The sequence below is a fragment of the Dermacentor variabilis genome, chromosome 3 (assembly GCF_050947875.1).
Source record: "Dermacentor variabilis isolate Ectoservices chromosome 3, ASM5094787v1, whole genome shotgun sequence".
Classification (NCBI taxonomy): domain Eukaryota; kingdom Metazoa; phylum Arthropoda; class Arachnida; order Ixodida; family Ixodidae; genus Dermacentor; species Dermacentor variabilis.
The window spans coordinates 154294293-154317746 of record NC_134570.1 but is presented as its reverse complement, the minus strand read 5'-3'; the positions used below and the strand labels follow the sequence as shown (position 1 = coordinate 154317746).

The following is a 23454-nucleotide window of genomic DNA, read 5'->3' as shown; positions in this document are numbered from 1 at the left end:
TGTCTAAATCATTTTCATGAAAAAGCCAGCTTAATTGGTGCTGGCGTCTCCCGCTCGCCAAACCGCAAACGTTTAATGTGCCTAGGCGAAGAGGCTTCTTTAGTTTAAGTGTCATGGTTAATTCGAAACAGGTGGACCGCACGGACTTTACCTCGACATTTTATGTTGCCACACGGTCAATTCTTTCCGGCGACGGGCAACATCGCGTCCAGCCAGCAGTTCTCGGGTCGATGACGCTGTGGCTCTGCTGCTAGGTGACTTGACGCCTTGGTAGGTCCTCGCTGTTCGTAAGTGGTGGAATCGCTGCTCTGTGCGTTGACCCTCGTTGTTACGAGGGCTTATTTCCCTCAGTTTTCCGGTCAGGAGGGAGGCTGGATTTTGGTTTGAAGCTGGGTCGTCTGCCCAATCGAAGGCCGGTCTTCACGACTGTCTTGGTGGGCGATTCTTCTCCGGTACTTGCACTGGGCTTGCCCATTTCGTTGCCTGCATGGTCGCGCAGTCGCTTCTTAGAAGCATCAGGCTCAAGTTCCATGGGATGCGCGTCGGCTTCTGCTTCCTCACCCAACGCTGCTTCTACGGGTTTGACTCAGTCCGCCTCTTGTGTTTCCCCCGTGACAGGAACTCCGTTTGTATGGGGTGTGGTGTTATCAGCAAAAACACCTTTCCATGCTTCGGTAGGCGCAACTTTTTGATTTGCGCTCTTTGTTGCGGCCTGCTTTCGCCCACCAGCGGCTTCATCGGCGTCTGCTTCATCCATTATGAGCTCTGCATCCACGTCCTTCGTTGCTTTTCCGGTGATGCTCGCATATGTGGTTACGCAGTCTAGGTCTGTGTGGCCAAAGCGCCTACACTGGGAACAGCGAAGCACACGGCAGTCACGTCGAATGTGGCCAGTGGTGTTCCAACGGAGGCATAATGGTGCTCGGTTCGGCACAACAACTAGGGCGAGTTCGCTTCCTACACACAACTGGTGGGGTAGGTCGTCGATAGTGACTCCGGCTTCCAGTTTCGTGGCCACTATGCGGGTTGTCGATGCTCTTTCTGTGATACCGCGTACACGCCATTCTTTCTTCGTTACTTCCGTAGCCTTTCCCTACGGAGCCAAGACAGCACGCACTTCATCACCGCTGACCCCGTAAAGAAACCAGTGCAGTTTCATTCGTAAGCCTTGGTCATTGGGGTTAACTACCAGGCACCGGCGACTCTTCCCTCAGAATTCCCCTTTTGACAACATTTTCTTCGTTGCTTCAGCGCTCTTGAATGTCACGGCCCAAACGTGATTCATCCTGTACGCCCCCAAAGCGATAACGTCGGGAAGTGCTCCAAGATTTTCCAAGGCATCGCGAAAATCTTCCACTCGGTATGGGCGCGCACGTAAATCCGCATGAAGAAAAATGGTATCTCTACCAACCTCACCTGTTGGCAGTTGAGGCAATACAACTTGGTAGTCCTGGTCGACCGAAGCAAAAGACCTGTTTCCACGGCTTGAAAGGGCCGCTGAGTCCTCTCCTTGGGAGCCCATGTTACCCACGTCCGAACACAACGGTGGCCGGAAGTGGAATGCCACTGAGCTACAGCCCCGGAATGATAAATGGAGTCATGTGTGGACGAATTGTTGTTCTTCATAGCCAGCAGCCACTAGAAAGTGGAAAAAGCTTCCTTTGGATCAGGCATGTTGCTACACACCTGAATGCCTGCAGTCGTCCTAAGCATTGTCATTAAAGAAACGACGCTTTTAGCGACGTGGACGCGTGGAAGCCAGCCCGAGTAATGCCAGTATCCTTGTTCATGTGGAATCGACGTAGTATCCTTTTTTCGAGATAATTGAATTGTTTACTATGTGTTGAGAAATGAAGTGATTAAAAAATTAATTATGCACAACACTGGAGGTGCCGGGGTTTGAACCCGGGACTTCTCACATGCGAAGCGAGCGCTCTACCACTGAGTTACAGCCCCAGAATGATTAACGGAGTCGTGTTGTGGGGAACACCCGCCTCCATTTCCTCCCGCGTACCCGCGGCGTTCCGTTCGCACGTGGCGACGGGTCGGGCCGGCGTAGACATGGGAGAGAGGCACTACGCGCCCTCCCTTTCTCCGTCGCTGTGATGACGCGCTTACCCCTCTTCCCCGACGCGGCTCACGGGAAAGGGAAACGTATCCGGCGGGCGAGGAGGACTTCCCCTCGCAAAAAGGTAAAAAAGCAGAAAAGCGCGCCACCGGGGGAGACTCGCTCTCTTGGGACGCCGACACTTTGGACCGCCTGGACGACAGCACTTGCCGCATCCCGTGAGTGACCTCGTTTGTCTGACGCACCCAGACAACGAGGCAAGCCTTTTTACTACTATTACTGAGAGGACGTCCCTCTGCGTGTGTTCGCTATTGCAAATAGCAATAGACGTTGTTACCGTTGACACCGCTGGTTGCCTTATTCGTCCGAACCCCACGTAGCCGCGATTCCCGCGCTACGGGTTGGGAGTACCACGAAGCGACTGCGTGGGGCTAAATCCGGAGCTCGCCTTCAGCCCTAGCCGCACGCAGAGTGGAACCCCCGCAGTGTGGACGAATTATTGTTCTTTACAGCCAGCAGCAACTAGAAAGTGGAAAAAGCTTCCTTTCGATGCGGCATGTTGCTACACACCTGATGTGCCTGCAGTCGTCCTAAGCATTGTCATTAAAGAAAGGACGCTTTTAGCGACGTGGACGCGTGGAAGCCAGCGCCTTGTTCATGTGGAATCGATGTAGTATCGTATTTTCGAAATAATTGAATTGCTTACTATGTGTTGCGAAATGAAGTGATAAAAATGTAATTATACCCCACACTGGAGGTGCCGGGGTTTGAACTCGGGACTTCTCACATGCGAAGCGAGCGCTCTGCCACTGAGCTGCACTTTTTTTTTATTGCCAACTTCGACGTACTCAATCAAGGTTTACAAAGATAAAACGTGTAGACCACACTTTGGCCAACACGGTACTAAAATCTTTTTAACAACGCTAATTTATCAAATAACGAGATCCATTGTGATGGATCAGGCAGCGCTTTGACAGCATCTCTCACACATACACCACTCTCAATGAAGTTTTCCCGAGCCGGTCGAACAACAATGTCTCTGTTTTGAAATTGCAACTTCGTTTTCCCCATAGCGTGGAGGCTCAGGACCATAATAATGTCATACGGGAGATCCTCGGCGTTATCAATCGGTAAGAAGCGTATTCCATATGGGTCCAGGGGTAACTGTTTTTTCAATGTTCTCTGCAGAACATCCCAGTGAAAGATGGCGTCCCAGCGATCTAAGAATGCATGTTCTATTGTTTCCGGTTTTTTACATAATAAGCAGTCGGTGCTCCAGGGGATGAAAATACCCTTCTCATGAAGCCAGGTCTTAACGGGAAGTGTGTTTGTGTGCAATTTGAAGAAAAAGGATTTATCTGACGGCCGTGTGGGCATTTTTTTCACTCTCTTTAGAACGTCTTGTCCTGGGCCTCCACGTTGCGGAAAACGGTACAAAGGTGGAGGGAACATCGTGTCCACAAGATCTCTGTATAGATCTTTCTTGGTAACGGTGGACAGGTATTGCTGTGAACATCTTATATGAACATACCACTTCACGCAGGTAACCAGTCACTGCTCCTGGCATATTGTGAACAGTCGAAACAATGAATCCTGGAAGTTGTCTACACAGCCGTACCTGTATCACTGTTCGGAGAAAAGGATCGTTTTGATCCCGTAAAAACACAAAGCGTGACACGACTTGTCGCAGAAACAAATGAGCTAAACCAAGCCCACTTTTCTTGACCGGGAGGAACAAGTTCGTTCGACTCATCCTCTCCCATGTGGAGGCCCAAATTAATATAGCGAAAACACGGTGAACTTTTTGTGCGCTTACCCTCGCAGCGCACAACACATTCATAACGTACCATATCTTAGAAACTAAACAAAGATTGCAAACAGTGGCTCTAGAAAACATTGACAATTGTTTTCCTCTCCACCCGTCAGCGTTTTCCTTTGCTTTCGACACTTGATCGAGCCAGTACGATTCAGGTTCACGGTAATTTTTCGAGAGGCACACCCAACTATTGCGTTGGTAACGTCGACCACTTCAGTCGATAAAAGGTCTCCGGCGTGTCTTTCCAACTACCATGCCAGAAACGGTAACCCTTATCCCTGTGTATCTGGGCCTCAGTTGAATCGCAAAACTTTTCAACGACAATCGTTTCCTCCTTAATGCTCGCTTTGGTTGTGCAGAAAATCGCGATATCGTCGGCATATGCAAAAATTTTGACATGTACTGCCTGCAGCCGATAGCCTGCTATGCGCTCGTTATTTCTGATTGCCAAACAGAGTGGTTCGAGATAAGCAGCAAATAGAAAGGCCGACAGCGGGCATCCTTGCCGCACAGACGAGCGCACGCGAAAGCTATCGGTGACCTCCCCTATAACAATGATGCGCGTTAAGCATTCTCTGTACGCCATCATGACGCCTTCCGTTATGACTTTGCCAACGTTGGAATGTTCAAGTATGCAGAACAAAGCCTTCTGCGAGACGAGGTCGAAGGCTTTTGCCAAATCGAGCTGCATCATCGCGACGTGATCGCCAATCGCATCGCAGCACTCAAGCACACTTCGAGCCGTGTGTACATTTGTTGCGATGCTGCGGCCTTTAATGCCAGAAGTCTGGTGCGGCCCTACCAATGTTTTAATTGCACTTTGCAGTCGTTTGGCTAAAGCTTCCGTGAATATTTTATTGTCGCCGTTGGCTAGAGTTACCGGGTGATATGAGCCTGTGAAGAAAAGTTTTTCCTCGTCATCACTCTTCGGAATTAGCACGATATATGAGATTGTGAAAGACAAGGGCAATCTTTTTCGCTCATACGCTTCGCTGATAACTTCGTGAAGAACACGAGCTAATGCAGAATTGAAGGTTTTATAGAAAGTGGCTCCCAAGCCATCAGGCCCAGGTGCTTTACCGATGGGCAACTCATCTATTGAGCACTCCATCTCACTCAGGCTAATTGGTAGTTCCAGCCGTGTCCTAACTTCTTCATCGAGCTTTGGCATCAATGAGAGGAATTCTTTCTCGTAGCTATCTTTAAGATTCCGCGGATGACCTTATATTGTTTTAAAATGACCGGTGATACCTTGCTTAACGTCATTTTTGTCGCATGCAATATGCTTGCCTTTAGCTAGCTGGCGGATTTTCTTCCGACATGCGTATCTTTTCTCGTCTGATAAGGCTCGTTTCGTTGCAATTTCTCCCGCCCACAACTTCTCAGACCTTGATCTCACAAGTGCTGTTTTTGTATTTTTCTGTATCCATCCTTTCCAGTTCAGTTATCACTTCTTCTAATTCGTTAACATACACACCAGGCTCAAAACTTTCCAGGCTGATAAAAAATTGCACTTGCTGCCGAAGCTTTCTTTCTGCTTGTTTCAGGTTGTGTCTAATGACACTGCTTCTTTCAATGGCCAATGTTTTTACTTTCTGTTTAAAGTCTTCCCATTAAATAGCAAAGCTTACTAGCTTGGCTGAAGTGAGGTTTTCTAGTTCCTTCACTACAGTATCGACAAAAACATCGTCATGCAACAACTGCGCATTCATTTTCCAAAGATCCCAGTTAAAGGTATGTTTGCTTTGTCTTTTCCCAAATGTGGCAGTTAGCAAGGAGTGATCGCTGTATGCTACAGCTTGCACATCATATTCACAACATGAGAGCATTAATTCGGCTGACATGTATAATCTATCTAATCTAGCGTGGCTATCACGCTGGAAGTGCGTAAATCGCGGGCGAGTCCCACTGGCAAAAGCACTACCCACATCTTCCAGGTCATAATCGTGCACCACACCGTTCAGATATTCAGCACTCTTATCACGAACGCGTGAACATTTTGCTCGATCTTCAGCATTGCATACACAGTTAAAATCACCCAGCAGTATTACCACCTTGTAACAGTTTACGTACACTTCAAGACGCTCAAAGAAAAATCGCCGGTCCATTTCAATATTCGCGCATAGGTAAAAATAGTACGGTAATCCACATCCAGAAAACGAAAATCAGCCACAAAGAGGCGCCCAGTTTCACACGAAAACACTGACTGCACACAAATGCCAAAATTATTTTGTAGGAATATAGCGCAGCCGCCTGATTCATCAACCACATGACGAAGGCACACATCACAGTGAGCACGAAAATTGGACACCATTATGTCGGTTAGCTCTTGGCTCTCAATTTTCGTTTCTTGGATTCCTACTATATGTAAGTCATTATCCAAGAGGAGACGACTTAGCTGCCATTGCCGTCTTCTCGCCCTTAGCCCCCGTACATTTATTGTAGCTACACGTAGCGTTCCTTCGATATTAACCGCCATGGCTACAAGGTAGAATGCTGCCCATCACAGTTGCACAGGTGTGAGCGCTCATAAAGGTGCGCCGATAACCACGTCGAATGCCTCTAAAGGAGACGCAGCTCGACCTTCCGGAAAGGGCCTTCAAGTGCAACTTGGGCCCCCCTTCCTGGCAAGGTTCTGAAAAACTAGCGCTCAGGATGACGGCCATCGCACTCACCAACCCCCCAACCCCACTCGAACTAGACAGCGCGGAATTACGGAGGCTGTTTACCCGCCTGCCGTGGATCGACCGTAATGTTCGGCCGCAGCTTCAAGGTCGACCTCCTTATACCTGGCGCTTTGGGCGGTGGCTCGTCTCCGCCGCTGCCGCCCTGTTTCGCCGTCCGGCTAAAGGTCTGGCTGTGGGGCAGTTTCCCCGTCGTTTGGCTAGTTGGGCCGGTAAGGGTGTCCATACCTTCAGTTTCAACGAGGCAGGAGGTCACCTCCGTCTCAGGTGGGGTTTTCTCTTGAGCATTCGGCATGGCCGCGCTGCCCTCTGCAGTCGCTTGTTGGTGTCCTGTGACAACAACCTGAGCGACTTGTTTCTCCTCCTGTTCAAGCCGCACCGCCGGCTTTGCCACGACGTCAGCTGCTTCACCCGCCGCGGAACGACGTGTCTTCCATGTCCACCTCGTCCATGAGTAGGGCGGAGTTGTCCTCGTTGCTCACGGGTCCGGTCACGCTAGCGTACATGCGCTCGCACTGGCTGTCCTCATGACCGAAGCATCGGCAGGCACCACACCGTGGAATAAGGCACTCGCGACGAATGTGGCCCGTGCCGCCGCAGCGTAGGCAGAGAGGAGCCCTGCCCGGCACATTCACTAGAGCCAGTTCCCCGGCGACGCTCACCTGATGCGGAAGGTCGTCGAGCTTTACGCGCGGCTTGAACTTCAGCGTAACCAGCCTTGTTGTTGAGTTCTTATCAGCCACGCTGTGAACCCGCCAGCGCTCGCGGACGACGTCGGTGACCTTTCCAAACGACGCGAAGGCAAAACGTACGTCCTCGTCAGGAACGCTGGGCAGCAGCCAATGCACTTTCAGGCGTACGTCCTGGTTGGCGGGGTCGATGACGACACACCGGCCCTTTTTGACCTGCAGCTCTCCAACTATGACGATCTTTTTCACCGCGTCGCTGCCCTTGAAGGTCACGGCCCACACATGGCTCATAGTATGCGGTAGGCCCGTGAGAGCAGCCACTTCCGGCAGGAGCGATAACTGTGCGAGCGCATCCCGAAAGTCTTCCACCCGATATGGGCGGGCCCTGATATCACAGTGTAGAAAAACTGTATTCAAAACAAAACGCCCTGTTGGCAGACTGGGCAAAACAACTTGATACTCGTCGTCCGAGGCAGAAATCCTGTTACCGCGGCCCGTCTGGGCCGCTGAAGCCGCTCCTACGGAGCCCATGATTTACACGTCCGTCACGCTCGGTGGCCGGAAGTGGAATCACAGTGGCGTATCGTGGAAGTAACAGAAATGCTCACAATGCAGTCTGAATTGCCAGTTGTATTGTTATGTACAACGGATGAAAAAAAAACCACACTATGAATATGCCTGTGATGACCCTAATATGGGACAATGGTTCGTGTACTCAAAAGGTTCTGACAGTTCTCTTAGGCGGAACCTCCGAGAACCCAATTGAAGACAAAGCCGTTCGTTTAGAACACACACACACACAAACGTTTAATGGAACTAAAGAAGGCTAAAAAATAAATAGAAGAAAATAGCAAACATAAAAGAAACACTCAAATACACATCAAGACACACATTTGGGGCTAGTGTGGAGCTAAGTAGTGCGCGAGTCCGGGCTTGCCACGACGGCAGGGATACATAACAGTCTCGAAGCTGTGACGCTGCGACAAGCTGGTGAAAGGAGTGGCGCCGGTCTCACCAAAGGTCGTGGTCTTAGTTGGTTGACCGGGCGACCGGAGCTGGCCAGCTCTGGCTCGGAGAGGTAAACCAGGCGGTTTGGTGGCACGAGCAGACGGCGGCGGCGTTCTGGCCGGGCAGCTGGGTGTAGAGGTCGGGCCCGTAGCCCGATTGCTCTTGTCCTGCCCACGGGCACAGAAGCTCGGAGGCCGGCCTCGGGCAGCAGGCGGCACGACAGACGGGGGCGGCGTTCTGGCCGGTCAGCTGGCATAGAACTCGGGCCCGTAGCCCGACTGTTCTCGTGCTGCCCACGGGCGCAGAAGCTCACCGGCCTTGAGGAGCTGGCGGCACGCTCAGGTACACGGGCGACGCACAGGAACAGGTTGGCAGGAGGCCCCGGTCGGGTGAAGTCCTGGTGGCTCGGGTCCGGAACCCGACGGCCCGTCTTCAACGCCCGCTCCGGTGGTTGACCTCCTCCTGCCGTCGCTTCCTGGAACTCTCCTGGCGTCTCCCCTGCGTCTCCTTTGCGTCTCCTTGCGTGTCCTGTGTTCTGCCAGCGCACCACGCTTTTTCTTCTGATCTGGCCGATTTGGCATTCTCGGATTGGCTGCCTGACGCCCCGTGGTCTTTTCTAATTGGTTTGCTTTTCTTTTTGTTGTTACTGGTCAGACAATGCCAGTCAGTTTTCAGCCACCTGGCAAAAAGTGTTACTGATGCGACCTGAACTCGATTACAACAACCGCTATTCTCACTATAACGTCACGCAACCATTTCGTATCCGAAGAGCGCAAAGTACAGGCCTTCGCCATAAAAGCCATTAATGAACGTTATTGAGGGTTTTTATTTTATCTAGGACCGTGTCGCTGGATAAAAGATTAGCCCAGTTTGTGGACGAATTTGCCAGACAATATCGAGGAAGCGGAATTTAACCTTTGTTGCAAAAAAATACGGTCACTCAGTAGTGACATATTTTTCGATTAAAAGATTTGGTTAGGATGAAGTTGAAGTATTTTTATTTGCTTCTGTAGAAAAGTTATCCACAGTTGGTAGGTAGATTAAAAAAGATTATATTTTTTGATTATGAAAGATTATTGGGTTAAAAATGCTATCACTTGTTTATAATTTGTTATTTTATTTTCATTTAGTTAAATGATATATTTATTTTTTTCATTTTAGCTTTAAGATCAATTACTGAAAAGAATCGGTAATTTAAACTATTCCCTTTTTAATTAATTATTAAAGACATAAAACTTAATGTATTTATTATATATATTTGTTGTTAAAGCATGTTTCTTTTCAGTTATTTTATACTTGCGTTCATAATATTCCGTGTTTCTATCCGGGGTATGCCGTGTTTCTATCCGCGCTATGCCATTAAAAATAGTGGTTGTGTTGGCGGTGGTGTTTTGGTATGCTATATATTAATAGGGAAGTATCCAGTAGCAGGTTAAAAATTAAATGAGAAAGAAAACCAGTGATTTTAAAGAAGACATTTTACGACTACGTGCCGAAGGGGTTTCATACGAAAAGGTTGCTATATGGTTAGCTAGCAATAAACAGTTTGCAGTTACAGCTAATGGAGTCGGATCTACAGATGCTTGATGTGTTGAAAAAATATTACTTGCCCCACTTCACTTTCCACAGGTAGAGGGGCAAGCCGGCCAACCAAAAGATAGAGGTTTTTATGCCAGTACCAACAATGATAATGAATTTTGCGCGGCTATGCAAAGAGTTGTCCCGGCTCATTCATGTAATACGAGGAGATGAGTTTAGCAAGTTTCGTTATTTTTTTATTTACCTCATTGAGGTAATGCGATGAAAAGTCCGTGAGAGCGTTTTAAGACATTAGCTGATAAGCAGAAAAAATCATTACGCAACAGTGAAAAAAAAGCGATGATCAAAAATTGACTTCCAAAAAGGATCATTCTGAGAAAGACGCCCCGCAAACATTATTGGAGGGGGGTAATTACATGCCAACAAGTAATAAAATACAGACGCCAGTACCTAATGTTGTTTTGCGAAGTGCATTGTTTGGGTTGGTAGAGAAAGGGGCGCGAAAATTTAAAAAAAAATATGCTCAAAGCTACATTAAATGGCTATTCAGTCAAATATACTGGGGAGCAACTTGATCAATCAGATTTGGATGTTTGGTTAGAATGTCGAAGTCGATGTAAAGAAACCCCGTGTGTTCGGCTATACCATTCGGTTTTCGTCATACGAATTTTTGAAGGCAATAAAGCGAAGCACAGGGAAATCACAGTATGATTGGTTACATGATAGTTTGAAGCGAACGCAATCTAGTGGTATTCACTTGTCGGACGGAAAATATACATATATTGGAAGCTTAATCAATGAAGTATATCGTGACGAAGAAACAGGCGAAAATTGTCTCGCCCTAAATCCTAAAGTTATCGCTAGCTTTGGTGATTCAAGTTGGACTGGAGTTGTTAGAGATTTGAGGTTATAACTTAAAGAAAAACACCTCACAAAATGGCTATATGGATTCTATAGCGGCCTTGCTAAGCCTTTAACTATTAAAGTGGAAGCATTACAGGAACTTTGTGGTAGTAAACGGGGTGAATTATATAAGTTTAGGTATGATTTTAAAAAAACACTTATTGAATTGTCTTCTATAACCAAATGGTCTTGTGAAATTGATAATACTGATAAAATAATTATCAAGAAAGGTAAGATACAATGGCTAGAAGCAAATATAAATCCCATTACCTTAAATTTTGATGTAGATAAAGATGCATTTGTAAAAACTATTGAAAAAAGCAACAAGAATAGTCACTCTGTGACTATTCTAGCTAAACCTAGCTAAAGTAGGAGTCGGACTATGCAAAATAGTACGCATATTGCGGGCATAATTAAAACGTTCGACATATCCACCTAGCAGCTTTTGAGCTTTGCTCAAACGTCAAAACACCTCACCTATCGTCAACGTTTGCAATTTCTGAGTATCTGGGGTGCCGTATGAAAACCGGAATGCATGAATTTTGTCGTCGAGCTACTTACTGTTCGATGTGGTTTTGCAGATAGAGAGGGAAAAATTTAGACCAGTGTGGACATGATGGACTTACTGGTGTTGAACAAAGATGCGCCTGAAATGGTGAGTTTATTTAGAGAAAATCCGCACTGAAATATCTCTATTTTATGTAATAAATCTGAATCCTGGATAAGCACTTATCAATCAAGACGGAATATGTTTTCCTGTCAGCGGTAGTTTTGGCGTAGATGGCATCAAGCAATATGCAACCAGTCCGGCCAGTAAATTTACGACAAAGTTAGCGGGAGAACGGTGTCGTGTATGCTCTGTGAGAAAGATTTTTTAACTTATCAAATACCGTGTCTATAACAGAACGACGACGCAATATGGCTTTGTCAAAATCTGTGTGTTCAACAACCTTCATTTTCTTCTTGATATTCGCTATCAGCCTAATTCCCATCGTTTTCAGTTGCTGTTTCAGTGAAGGCGAAAAAACCTTTTATCAGCTCAGGCAATGGTTTGCTATCATCTGGGTTTCCAGCCGTTAGATGGAAGCTAAGTAGTTCAACCAGATAATAGATAACCACGTGCAGCCTAAACCCAAACAACCACCCTGTTGTGGTTTTTCCTGGTTTGGTCATCTCGTCGAAGAGCTGATGTCCACCAATCCGTAAGTTATCACACACAGATATCGAGGTAGCATCTACAACGGATAAACCGGTGCACTCTCCCTTTTATTGAATCAAACAGTGCCGACAATGCTAAGGCGCAGCGCGGAAGTAACTCCACACAGCGAGAATATGATGACAGGTTAGGAAACTCCTTCTTTAAAGGTGAACAGACATGGTAGAGATAAAACACTTTGCATTGTCTGAATCTGAGCTGATGAAACAGAACTAGTGTCATCATTTCAGCCAATGAAAGCTGAGTAGACCTTCTACGACGCCTGTTACCGTTATTCAGCAGAAACTTATGCATTTGAGGCTCAAAATATTTACAAAAATCAACCATCAAGCAATAAAGTTCGGTGAGGGTTTCCATAACCGTTAAACAATACTCTACTCGTTAATAAGATTATCCGCTTATTTTAACGAAATAGGGCGCTTTCAACTATTGAATATCAAGACCTTCATTCTATTTCTTATCCGGAACTCAGGTTTGTTAAACGTTGATTGGTATCACACATACCCGTTCATTACCGATAACAGGGGATAATATGAATGACGAACAACGGCACAAAATAGCCATCAAGATTTATGAGTCAACAAGGGCAATGTATGATAAAGACGATCCTGTATTTGCGTAAGCACTAATAAATTCAGAAGTAAAAAAATAGTAACATCTGAGTTAGAAGAGAGGCAGCATTTAATTGATGCTATTGAAAAACTCCCGTCAATGATTAAATTGTCATTGGAGACGCTTATAATCAGTTTATAAGAAGCGGAAAAAAGTCAAGCTCAACTAGACTTTAAACACCGCAGTATATTTGAACAACCAACTCGATGAAGATAAACTTGAGATACATTGCGCCATAAAAAACGAAATTACGGGCGGTGTATCTGAAGCAATTCGCAATGCCAACCAGCAACTCAATCAGCTGGGAAGTCAGGTGGAATAAATTTCGACAACAAGTAGCTTTGTTAACAACAAAAGCTGGGTGGCCGTTATAATTGTTTCTACGGTTATCATCATTTCTATATGTTTCAATGCCATAGCCTATATATTACAAAAGCAATTGTGGGTATGTGTGAAACACGCTTCTAAAGTTTCCTTAGCTTGGCATGAAAATCTAAAACATCAGACATCAAATTATTATTTTTCCAGCCTTTGTTTTAAATTAAGATATAGTTGTTCAGCCTGTTCATGGAAATTTTCGCATTCATCGGCAAAATCATCTAAGTTAAGTTGATTGAATTTTTCTAAGAGTGATAATGTCTGGCTTTTAATGAAGCCTGCCATATTCAGTGCTGATAGTTATTGTTTTGTCATCGTTTGTTAAAAAACCTTAAATAAGATTAAAAAGAAATAGCGAAAATCATTTTACCAACGCCAAATCAGCATGACTTGTATCAGGCTTATAGATTGATTTATTTCGCCGTGCTAAATGTTACAAATTATCGTCAACATCGGCTTGTGTGACCTCTCCGACTATCAAGCCGTCTTTAACCATAACGATATGTGTCCAACTGCATGAGTGAGCAATACTAAATTTGATAGCCAATGCTACCTAAACAGGATTTTAAACGGCTTTTTGATATTGACAATGCCTTTTCTTTCACTTCTTTCCATGTATTCCTGTTGAATACCAACTTTCATGGAACGCAATTTACCTTCTTGGAAAAGATATGGCCAAAACGTACTTATCTGTGATATTGCCTCCTATAATGGCAATCGCTTTTTAGGTGGTGTTGGAGACTTCTTTTTCGCCTTTTTGCATCACTTTCTGTTCACCAATTTGTGTTCCCTCTTAAATCCCTTCAATTTTGCCTTTTTGGATACCTTTTTGTTCACCTTATCGACGTAACTGTTCTGCAATAGTCATCACACCCTACCGATAATCATTCGCTTTCTCTGCAATCTGATGTAAAAATTGCTTTGTATCAGAAGGATTATCTCATTCAACAATATAGCATATCAATCCTCTAAATGACTTAGGCGGCGATATCCACTGATTGAGCAATGCCGCTATCTCCTGACTTTATTCTAGCATATCTCGTGTTCGGATATGCTTCATCACTAACTCCATCAGCGCAACACGACGATGCCTTATGATTTCCTCGTCAGGAATGGCTGTAACGTCAACCAGTTGAAACGCCTGTGTATAGAAAGAATTTGCCCGTTATGGAGCAGCGAAACAATCGAACAAATGGGTGCTGAAGGGATACGGCGAGGTGTTGCCATGATAAAACAGCAGCGGTATTACCACTGGTAAAGTATCGTTGCCCTGCTCTAGATGCTCATGCATTGCTGCCACGCTATAAGTGCAACAGTCTCAACACCATTAACTTTTTTCGCTGGCTTTGATGCTCTAATAAACAGTAACCATAACCTCATCCCGCAGAGGTTTGCAACGAATAAAGCATATCTGAACACTGACTACGCAGATAAGATTCAATGAAGCTGCCAGACTCTCTTAGAAGGGTATTAAATCACACAATTTGCGAATACTTTCCGGCAAATGAATGGTCAAAAATACCGCGGAATAGAAATATCGCCAAGGAACTTTTTAAACAGTCTGTCATGATGTGAAAGTGTCTTTTTCATCAATGCAGTATAACCTTCAGAGATAATTTAAACCACCTAATTATCTCAAAGAAGATTGTAAAATTTGATATCGGCAAAAATAGTTGGATGAATTTTTTCTTATCTGGTTACTTCGCTGGTTAGTCATTTAAAGTTGAATTATGGCAAATATAGATTAAATTTGAATGTGAAATGTTGCTATGATAATGTCAACCATTAGTTTATTATAGGTAGTTGTATCTTTCGTCTCAGTGAGATGCATTTTTTTATATTTAAAATTGTCGAATAGAAAAGCATTATTGCAAATATTTCTTAAAAGTTTATGATTGATTTGCCATGAGTCAATTTAGTTATTAGAAATAAAAAATTTTACCTGACATTTACCTGACACTGCTTCTTCCAAATATTTACCCGCTTTAAAACTCTGTACATTTACAGCGGTGATTTTAATGACTTTTCCTGTTTTAGGATTACGCTCTTCTCTGGCGGATCTAGGTTTAATCTGAAAGCTGCCAAATCCAACGAGTTGTACGCCATTACCAGATTTAAGGGATTTTTTATGGTTTCAGTAAATGTATTAACACCTTTCTCCGAGTCCTTCTTGGTTAATCCGGTCTTTTGTACAACTTTGTTGATGAGTTCTGTCTTGTTCATTTTGTGCCTGAATTAATGGAAAACGAATACTTTTGCATGCTAGTGGGAGCAATTTTTCAATGTTTCAATTTTTCAATGTACAATGTTTCAGATATTAATTAATCTAAAAAATCTTTTCAATTAAAACCTACCCAGCTCGCCGGAGTCTGTGACCGAGCATGGCGAGTGAGCAGACGAGGAAGCGGAATGTCGTCTGTAGTCAAAAAGAAATTTGGTCACTTTTTGGTTAAATATTAATCAAATTAAAATTCTCATTAATGATAAGTAATTTAAGTAGTTATAACTTTTTTATCAGAAAAGTTACCCCCAGCAACTGGGGAAAAATTTCCGGGTAAATATAGTTATGTATGAGTTAAATAAAAAAATGAATATAATTATCTATTTTAATTGTTTCTTTACAATTAAGTAACTAAAAGCCGAAAGCTATCTTCAAATGTTTAAAACAAGCCTTTTAAGTGTTGCTTCACTGTAAATGGTTTTAACCAACAATCTTGATGTCACTAGGAAATAAGTTATGGCTGCACAACTAAAACGAGAAAATACAATTTGAAAACATTACGGCCACATAAATATAAGCAACTCGAATTCTTCATTGCTGATGATGTATAATATCATATCACATCCACAAATAGAGTACGCATCATCAGTATAGCACCCTGGTCCTGAAACCCTCATAGTCTCTAGAGGCAATACAGAATCGATCAGCCCCGTTTCATTCTCACCAACTACCAAAGAACTGCGAGTGTCACTAACATGAAAGCTCTCCTTCACCTCCCGCTGTTATCAACCAGTAGAAAACTATCTCGCATATGTATTTTCCATAAAATCTACTACCACAACACATATTTACGTTCTATCTTTGTTCAACCACCACCATACATTTAATCTCGCATAGACCACCGCCAAAAGGTAAACATGTCGCACTGCAACACCGTCGGCTTTTCGTGATCATTTCTTCCCCAAACGAGCAAAGATTGGAATAACTTACCCGCGTTACTTGCAAGCATAATTGACACCAATAACTTTAAAAGCACACTTCAAAGCTTCATGTTATAAATTAATGTTGCGTTTGCTTGTTCTGTATAATACTGCTTTTATGCCATTATTTTACATTATGGCTTGTATTTTTATATCGTACGTTCTTTCCTTTATTTTTTGTTACGCCATGTATTTTTGCCACGCTTACAAGTTTCCATTTACCATTCTTATTTTGTGATTTGCCTCTGTATTTACTTTGCCCCTCCCCTCTGCAATGTACAACCGTACCTTGAGGGTATGACAAATAAATAAATAAATAAATAAATAAATAAATAAATAAATAAAAACGTCTTAGCGGGCGGTGGCTCGGAGTCACCGCCGGCCTTTCCGTCGACTTTCTCCTCCTGCTGCAGCGACCTATTTACCGGTGCCGAGACGCCTTCGACGGGGGCGCCAGTTGGGGTCACGTTGTCTTCCTCAGCCTGCGTAGCATCCGTAGCTGGCTGGCGGCTCTCGTTTTCTTGCGGGGCCATCCTCACGCTCTCCAGTGCAGCTGCTGGCTCCTTCAGGGGAGGTAAATTGTTCCGTCCTCCTTCGGTCGACGTGGTCATCCCGCCCATTCCTGCCGCCACGTTGCTGTTTCCAGCTCCCTTGGCCGCTTCCTCCGCCTCGGCCACGTCCATCATATGTTCTGATGTCGACGGCTCGCTCTGCACCGAGCCCGCCGCTACTGCGTAAGAACGTACACAGTCCATGTCGTTGTGTCCGAAAAGCCTGCACCGGCAACAACGGGGAAACTTCCATTCTCGTCGAACGTGGCCAGAGCCCCGGCAGCGCAGGCACTGCATGGGGCGACCTGGGGCTACCACTAGTGCAAGCTCGCCGGAGACGCGGATCTGGTGGGGCAGGTCGTCCACTTTCATCCCAGTCTTGAGCTGCAGCAGCACTGCTCGGGTCATAGAGCCCTTGTCGGAAACGCCATCCACTCGCCAGCATTCCCGGGTCACTTCCGTCACATTGCCAAAGGAGGCCAGCGCGGTCTTCACGTCTTCGTCATCCACCCCATGCAGAAGCCAGTGGATACGAAGCTTCACCTGTTGTTCCCTGGGGTCGATGACCAGGCACCGACGCCCCTTCACCTGCAGCTCCTTCAGTGCCGCCAGTTTTTGGGTAGCCTCGGCTGTCTTCATCGTCACCGCCCATACATGGCTAATTTGGTACGCTCCAAGGTCGACGACGCCAGAGAGCATACCAACAGCTTGAAGCGCGTCTCCTAAAATCCTCTACGCGAAACGGGCGAACACGAGCGTCGCCGTGCAAAAAAAAACTGCGTTTAAAACAATGCGTCCTGTAGATAGCAGAGAAAAATAATCTGGTAATCCTTATCTTCCTCCATCGAAAGCCTGTTGCCGCGGTAACAGCCGCATATGCCGCTCCATTGGAGCCCATGATCCCGCGATCCGTTCAGCTCGGAAGCCGGAAGCAGAATGAGCTACACCCCAGGAATAATAGACGCAGTCATGTGTGGACGATTTATTGTTCTTCATAGCCAGCAGCCACTAGAAAGTGGAAAATGCTCATTTCAGTCATGCTTGTTGCTACACACCTGATGTGCTTGCAGTCATCCTAAGCGTTGTCTTTAAAGAAGGGACGTTTGTGGCGACGTGGAGGCGTTGACGGCAGCGCTAGAAATGAAAGTTTTACTTTTTTATGCGGAATTCACGTAGCTTCGTTTTTTTTAGATAATTGAGATGGTTACTGTGTGATGCAAAATAAAATAATAAACACTAAGTTTTCACCACACTGGAGGTGCCGGGGTTTGCATCCGGGACTTCTCACATGCGAAACGAGCGCTCTACCACTGAGCTACACCCCCCCCTTTTTTTTATTGCCGGTCTTCGACACACTATACGGTAAAAGTACAGAAAATATATAGCGCGCCAGAAGGTACAAGTGGCCTAAATGCCACTGAGGCCCGGCGCTGTCATCATAAGTGTTCCCGGAGCGGTACCAAAGGCTGCAGCCTTGACAGCCACTCTGGAACATCTGTTTGCACTTACAAGGTATCCAGGAATCTGTGTACGCTTTCGCGAAAATACATGAGTCTTTGTCGCGCGTCCGGGTCACAAAAATAGCCAGCCATTTGGGAGTGTCATACACAGTAAAGGGAAATCAGCATAATCTGGTCAAGAGGACGCCGTCCTCATTATCGGCTGGCAGATACCTGATCCCGTGAGAGTCTAGCGGTAATTATTTTTAATGGTTCTTTGGAACACGTTCCAGAAAAAAAAAAGCCTTGCCAGCAATGAAGAAATACGTGCTCTATTGTGTCAAGCTGCTTGCATACAATGCAGTGGGAACCCCACGGTAGAAAAAAAACCCTTTCCTCCAGAAAAGACTTCACAGTTAAAGTTCCAGTATGTCAATTGAAAAGGAAATTTTTGTTCCCGGCGACACCTGCATTGTTTTAACTCTTTTTAAGATATTGCTCCCTGTGCCTCCAGAGTATATTGTCCTGTACAAGGGCAGTGGAAACAACGCATCACAAGCATCCCTGTACAATTTTTTTTTCTTTTCAACACTACTCAAGTATTCCATCGAAAAACGTACGCTTAGAAATTTGAGACTTAGGACAATTTCTCTAAAGAACCCACAAACACCTCCTGAAATACATTGCGTTGTTACAGCATACTCAGGCAAAGCTTTCCCGAGTCCTTGTTGACACACTGTGCGATGGAATGGGTCTCTAACATAACGAAAAAATAAAAACCTGTTTACTATCTGTCGCACAAACAAATGTCCCTGTGCTAAACCACCGGCCTTCACCTGCCGGAACAAGTTCGTGCGGCTGCACCTCTCCCATGCGGACGCCCAAAGAAAGACAGCAAATACACGGTGCAGCTTCTGCACGTTTACTCGGGAGCAATGTAACACTTCCATTGCATACCACAACTTACTAATAAAAAGAAGATTGCATACTGTAGCTCTTGCAAAGACAGACAGATGAACGCTTGCCCATCTGTACGCTTTTTCTCGCGTCTCTTGCACCTGCGCTCCCCAGTACGGATCAGTGTGTACAAAATTGCAGCGGCACCCCCAAGTACTTCGGAGGCGTTGTCACCCAAGCCACGTTGGCAAAAGTTTCTGGGGTTGAAGGCCATTCTCCGTGCCAAAATCCCAGGCACTTATCCCAATTCACCCGACTTCCGGTTAGCTCAATGAAGCACTGCACCCTTTCAACTGTTTTGCTAACACTTTCCTTGTCCCTGCAAAGAACTGCAACATCGTCTGCATACGCAAGCAATTTCACTTCGGTTACTTGTAGTCTAAATCCATGAATTTCATCGCTTTGCATTATGTTCAGACACAGTGCCTCAATATATATATCAAACAGAGGGCTGAGGGGGCAACCTTGGCGCACCGAACGTCGTACGTTTATGGGGGCCCCCAGCAACTTATTAACAAGTAGCCTCGTAGTGCAGTTACGGTACGCCAAACTCACTCCCTCCCGGATGACCGAACCTATATTGATGTAGTCCAGGATGCAAAACAAAATACAATGTGGCACACAATCAAATGCCTTTTCCAAATCTAATTGTAGTAGTGCGACACGTGCATATGTGGCGTCACAGCATTCGAGTACACACCTCGCCTTGTGAATGTTGTGAACGATGGAACAGCCTTTGATTCCACACGTTTGAAGAGGGCCAACTATTTCGCCTATAACATTCTTTAATCTGCCGGCAAGAACTTTCATATAGATTTTGTAGTCCACGTTTGTCAGAGCGACAGGTCTGTACGACGATACCTGCTTAAGTTTATCTGCTTTGTCGGTTTTCGGAATAATTACAGTATGTGATGTCCCAAACAACCCAGGCAAAGCATTTATTTCATATGCCTCGTTGAATACCGCCGTCAACAATGGTGCTAGTCGTTGCTTGAAAGTTTTATAGAAAGCTGCACTGAGGCCATCAGGCCCCAGCGATTTCCCAGGGTTTAAATTATCTACAGCGCGCTCAACTTCTTGCTCGCTAATGGCCGTTCCCAGGCTTGCTTTTCTTTCCTCGTGTAGTCGTGGCATCGCCCGCAGAAAAGATTCTTTAAACCGGTCCAGGTCGACATTACGCAAATCAAACAATGCCTGATAATACTCAAAGAAAGCTCGCCCGATTTCTCTATTATCAGTCGCGGTGCGACCCACCCATTGTACCTAAGTCACGTGGTTCCGTCTTGCGTGCGCTTTTTCCATCACTAGCGCCCGTTTTGTGGGCGTCTCCCCCACCGCTAGATTTACAGCTCTCGCGCACACAAGCGGTCCACGATAGCGTTCTTCTTCGTTAATTTCTAGTTTTCGTTTTATTTTCCTAACGTCGCCCATGTATAATCCCGGCGCCTTCCACTCCAGAGCTAATTTTTCTAACGTATACTTTAACTGCGTTTCATTTAGTTTTTCTTGGTACCGTATGCATCTCACCCTTTCAATTCCTTTTATTTTGATCTGTTGCTTGCACAGTTCCCATTCTTGGCCCAATTCAAGTATTCCACCACCAGTGACATTACTAACTGCTTCCTCCGCACCCTTAGTGAATTCTTTATCACTGAGCAGTTTGTTGTTTAACTTCCAAAGATCCCACTGAAAACAGCTGGTTCGCTTTATGGCTCCAATGAAACATTGAACCATGCAGTGATCTGAGAAGGGCGTGGGCACTACGTCATAGCCATGACATTTGGGAGCAAACATGCAGTCACGTAAATCATGTTGAGTCACGCGTGGCTGGTACCTTGGAAATGGGTGCACTTAACTGGACACCTGCTCACCAGGCATTCTCCAACGTCCTCTAAAGCAAAATCATCAATCAACCGAAAAAGAACGGCTGTATTTTTATCCCTGAAGGTACGCTCCCTAGTATTGTGATCGGCGCCCAGAACACAATTGAAGTCGCCCAACAGAACGAGCTACCTTTCTGTGTTATGTTGCTGAATGAATTAAAAAAAAAGAGTCCTCTCGTCAACTGCAGTGGGTGCATTTATGCAGACAACGCGCCATTCAGCAGAGCACAAAACAAAATCAAATACAACTCGTCCTGAAGGAAAATAAACATGCGACTGAAAAACTAGACCAGGCAGCTTTTTGACAAACGGGACACACCCGGCAGAAGTACCAATTGCGTGACTGACAACGGCGTAAAACCTAGACGTGAAACGCTGCACCATGCTCTCAGTCTCTTCTTCCCCTTCGACCTTTGTTTCTTCTAGACCAAGCATATCGATATCTTGGTCAGTTAGAAGGCGCAGCACTCGACTCTGCTTTTTCTTTGTGGCTAAGCCTCGCACATTTAAACTGGCAACTTTAAGCGTGAGTACAGAAGCCATTTTGCTGCGGTGATAAGAGGCCGAGAGCATGGTGCTTACCTTTCGCATCTAGCACGTCGCTAGACGCTTTTGTTGGTGCCAAGGTCACCTGTTTGGCCAGGTCGGCCTTGCTGCAAGGCCTGCGTTTCGGCGACTCTCGTCTACGACATTACATTTGGCTTTGTTTTGAAGAGTGGTCGTCTCCCTTGTGTCGTTTTCGTCTGAGGCTCCTGGCTGCTAGCGGCCGCCGCCTGGTCCTTTTCGTTGCCGCGTTCGGTGTGCGTGCGTTTCGCTGTGCCAGTGACGCTCGACGCTCGGCCGTCGCTCTTGTCGAGGGGCTCCTGGCTGTTCCCTGGTTCAGATACGTGCGGCTCTGGTGCTCCCTCTGCACAGGTCGCCCTTCCGTCTTTTCCTTCACAGCGTATCGTTGCCGTTTGTTTGCTTTCTTTGGTAATCGTTTCTTTTCCTCCTCCTTCAGTCACCAAAGACTTTGGAGTCGCTGCAGGCTCCTCGCCTTCCACGGCTACTTTTGCAGCTGCTTCCGCCTCGTCAACGTCCATGATGTGGTCCACCGAATCTACCGCCGACGCAGTTCCTGTAGCAACTGCGTACGTCCGTACGCACTCCTCCTAACCGTGGCCGAAATGTCTACATTTCGAACACCTTGGTATCTTGCATTCTCGGCGTACGTGGCCCGTGCCGTAGTAGCGCAAGCACTGCATCGGCCGTCCAGGCACGACTACGAGGGCCAGCTCTCCTGCAAATCTTATCTGATGGGGCAGGTCCTCAATCTTCATACCAGGCTTCATCTTTAGGAGCACGGTTCTCATGGTTGAACCCTTTCCGTTGACGCCTTGAACACGCCAGCGCTCACGGGTCACATCAGTGACCTTCCCAAACGTCGCAAACGCCGTCCGAATGTCGTCGTCGGCAACGCCATGAAATATCCAGTGGAGCCGAAGCTTCACCTGTTCGTCCTCTGGGTCCAGGACAAGGCACCGGCGCCCCTTGACGTTCAGCTGCTTGAAGGCGAGAAGGCGCTTCGTTGCTTCCGCGCTGCCCAAAGTCACCGCCCAGACGTGGTTGATTTGGTACGCACGCAAAGCCACCACGTCAGAGAGCGTACCGGTCTTGGTCAGTGCCGTCTCTGAAATCTCCGACTCTAAACGGTCGCACTCGCTGGTCTCCGTGAAAAAAAAACCGTGTTCAAAACAACACTTCCGATGGGCAGAGTTGGCAAAATAATCTGATACTCGCTGTCGTCAACTTCGCCAGGCCTTTTTCCGCGGCCGATAAAGGCCGCAATCGCCACTCCGCTGGAGCTCATGATTCGCCGTCCGTCACGCTCGGTGGCCGGAAGTAGAATGACCGAGCTACACCCTCGGAATAATAGACGCAGTCATGTCATCATCATCATAAGCCTGGTTACGCCCACTGCAGGGCAAAGGCCTCTCCCAAACTTCTCCAACAACCCCGGTCATGTGTGGACGATTTATTGCTCTTCATAGCCAGCAGCCACTAGAAAGTGGACAAATCCTCCTTTCAGTCAGGCTGGTTCCTACACACCTGATGTGCTTGCAGTCATCCTAAGCGTTGTCGTTAAAGAAGGGGTCTTTGTGGCGACGTGGATGCATGAAGGCAGCTCTAGAAAGGAGAGTTTTACTTGTTTATGCGGAATTCACGTAGCATCGTTTTTTTCGAAATAATTGAATTGCTTACTGTGCGATACAAAATAAAATGAGAAAAAGTAAGTATACACCACACTGGAGGTGCCGGGGTTCGAGACCGGGACTTCTCACATGCGAAACGAGCGCTCTACCACTGAGCTACACCTGTTTTATTTCTTTATCGCGTTTTCAGAAACGCAAACAAAAAGATCAAATACACGACATGTACAGATGCTAAAAACGCTAGCCACAGCTCGGCCAGTGTAAGGCGTTTAAAAGGGCTTCACAGAAGCCAATTGGTCTAGTACAGGTGGCCATTCC

The 23454-nt window shown here is 46.1% G+C and overlaps 1 protein-coding gene and 1 non-coding gene across 2 annotated transcripts in view; one reads left to right on the top strand and one right to left on the bottom strand.

Annotated features, from left to right (window-relative positions):
• The window catches only part of LOC142576426 (glutamine synthetase 2 cytoplasmic-like), a 66171-nt gene that overhangs the window by 4001 nt on the left and 38716 nt on the right, over window positions 1-23454 (top strand). The window lies entirely within an intron of this gene.
• On the bottom strand, window positions 1885-1956 carry TRNAA-CGC (transfer RNA alanine (anticodon CGC)). Its single transcript has one exon. It is a non-coding gene; the product is annotated as a tRNA-Ala (tRNA).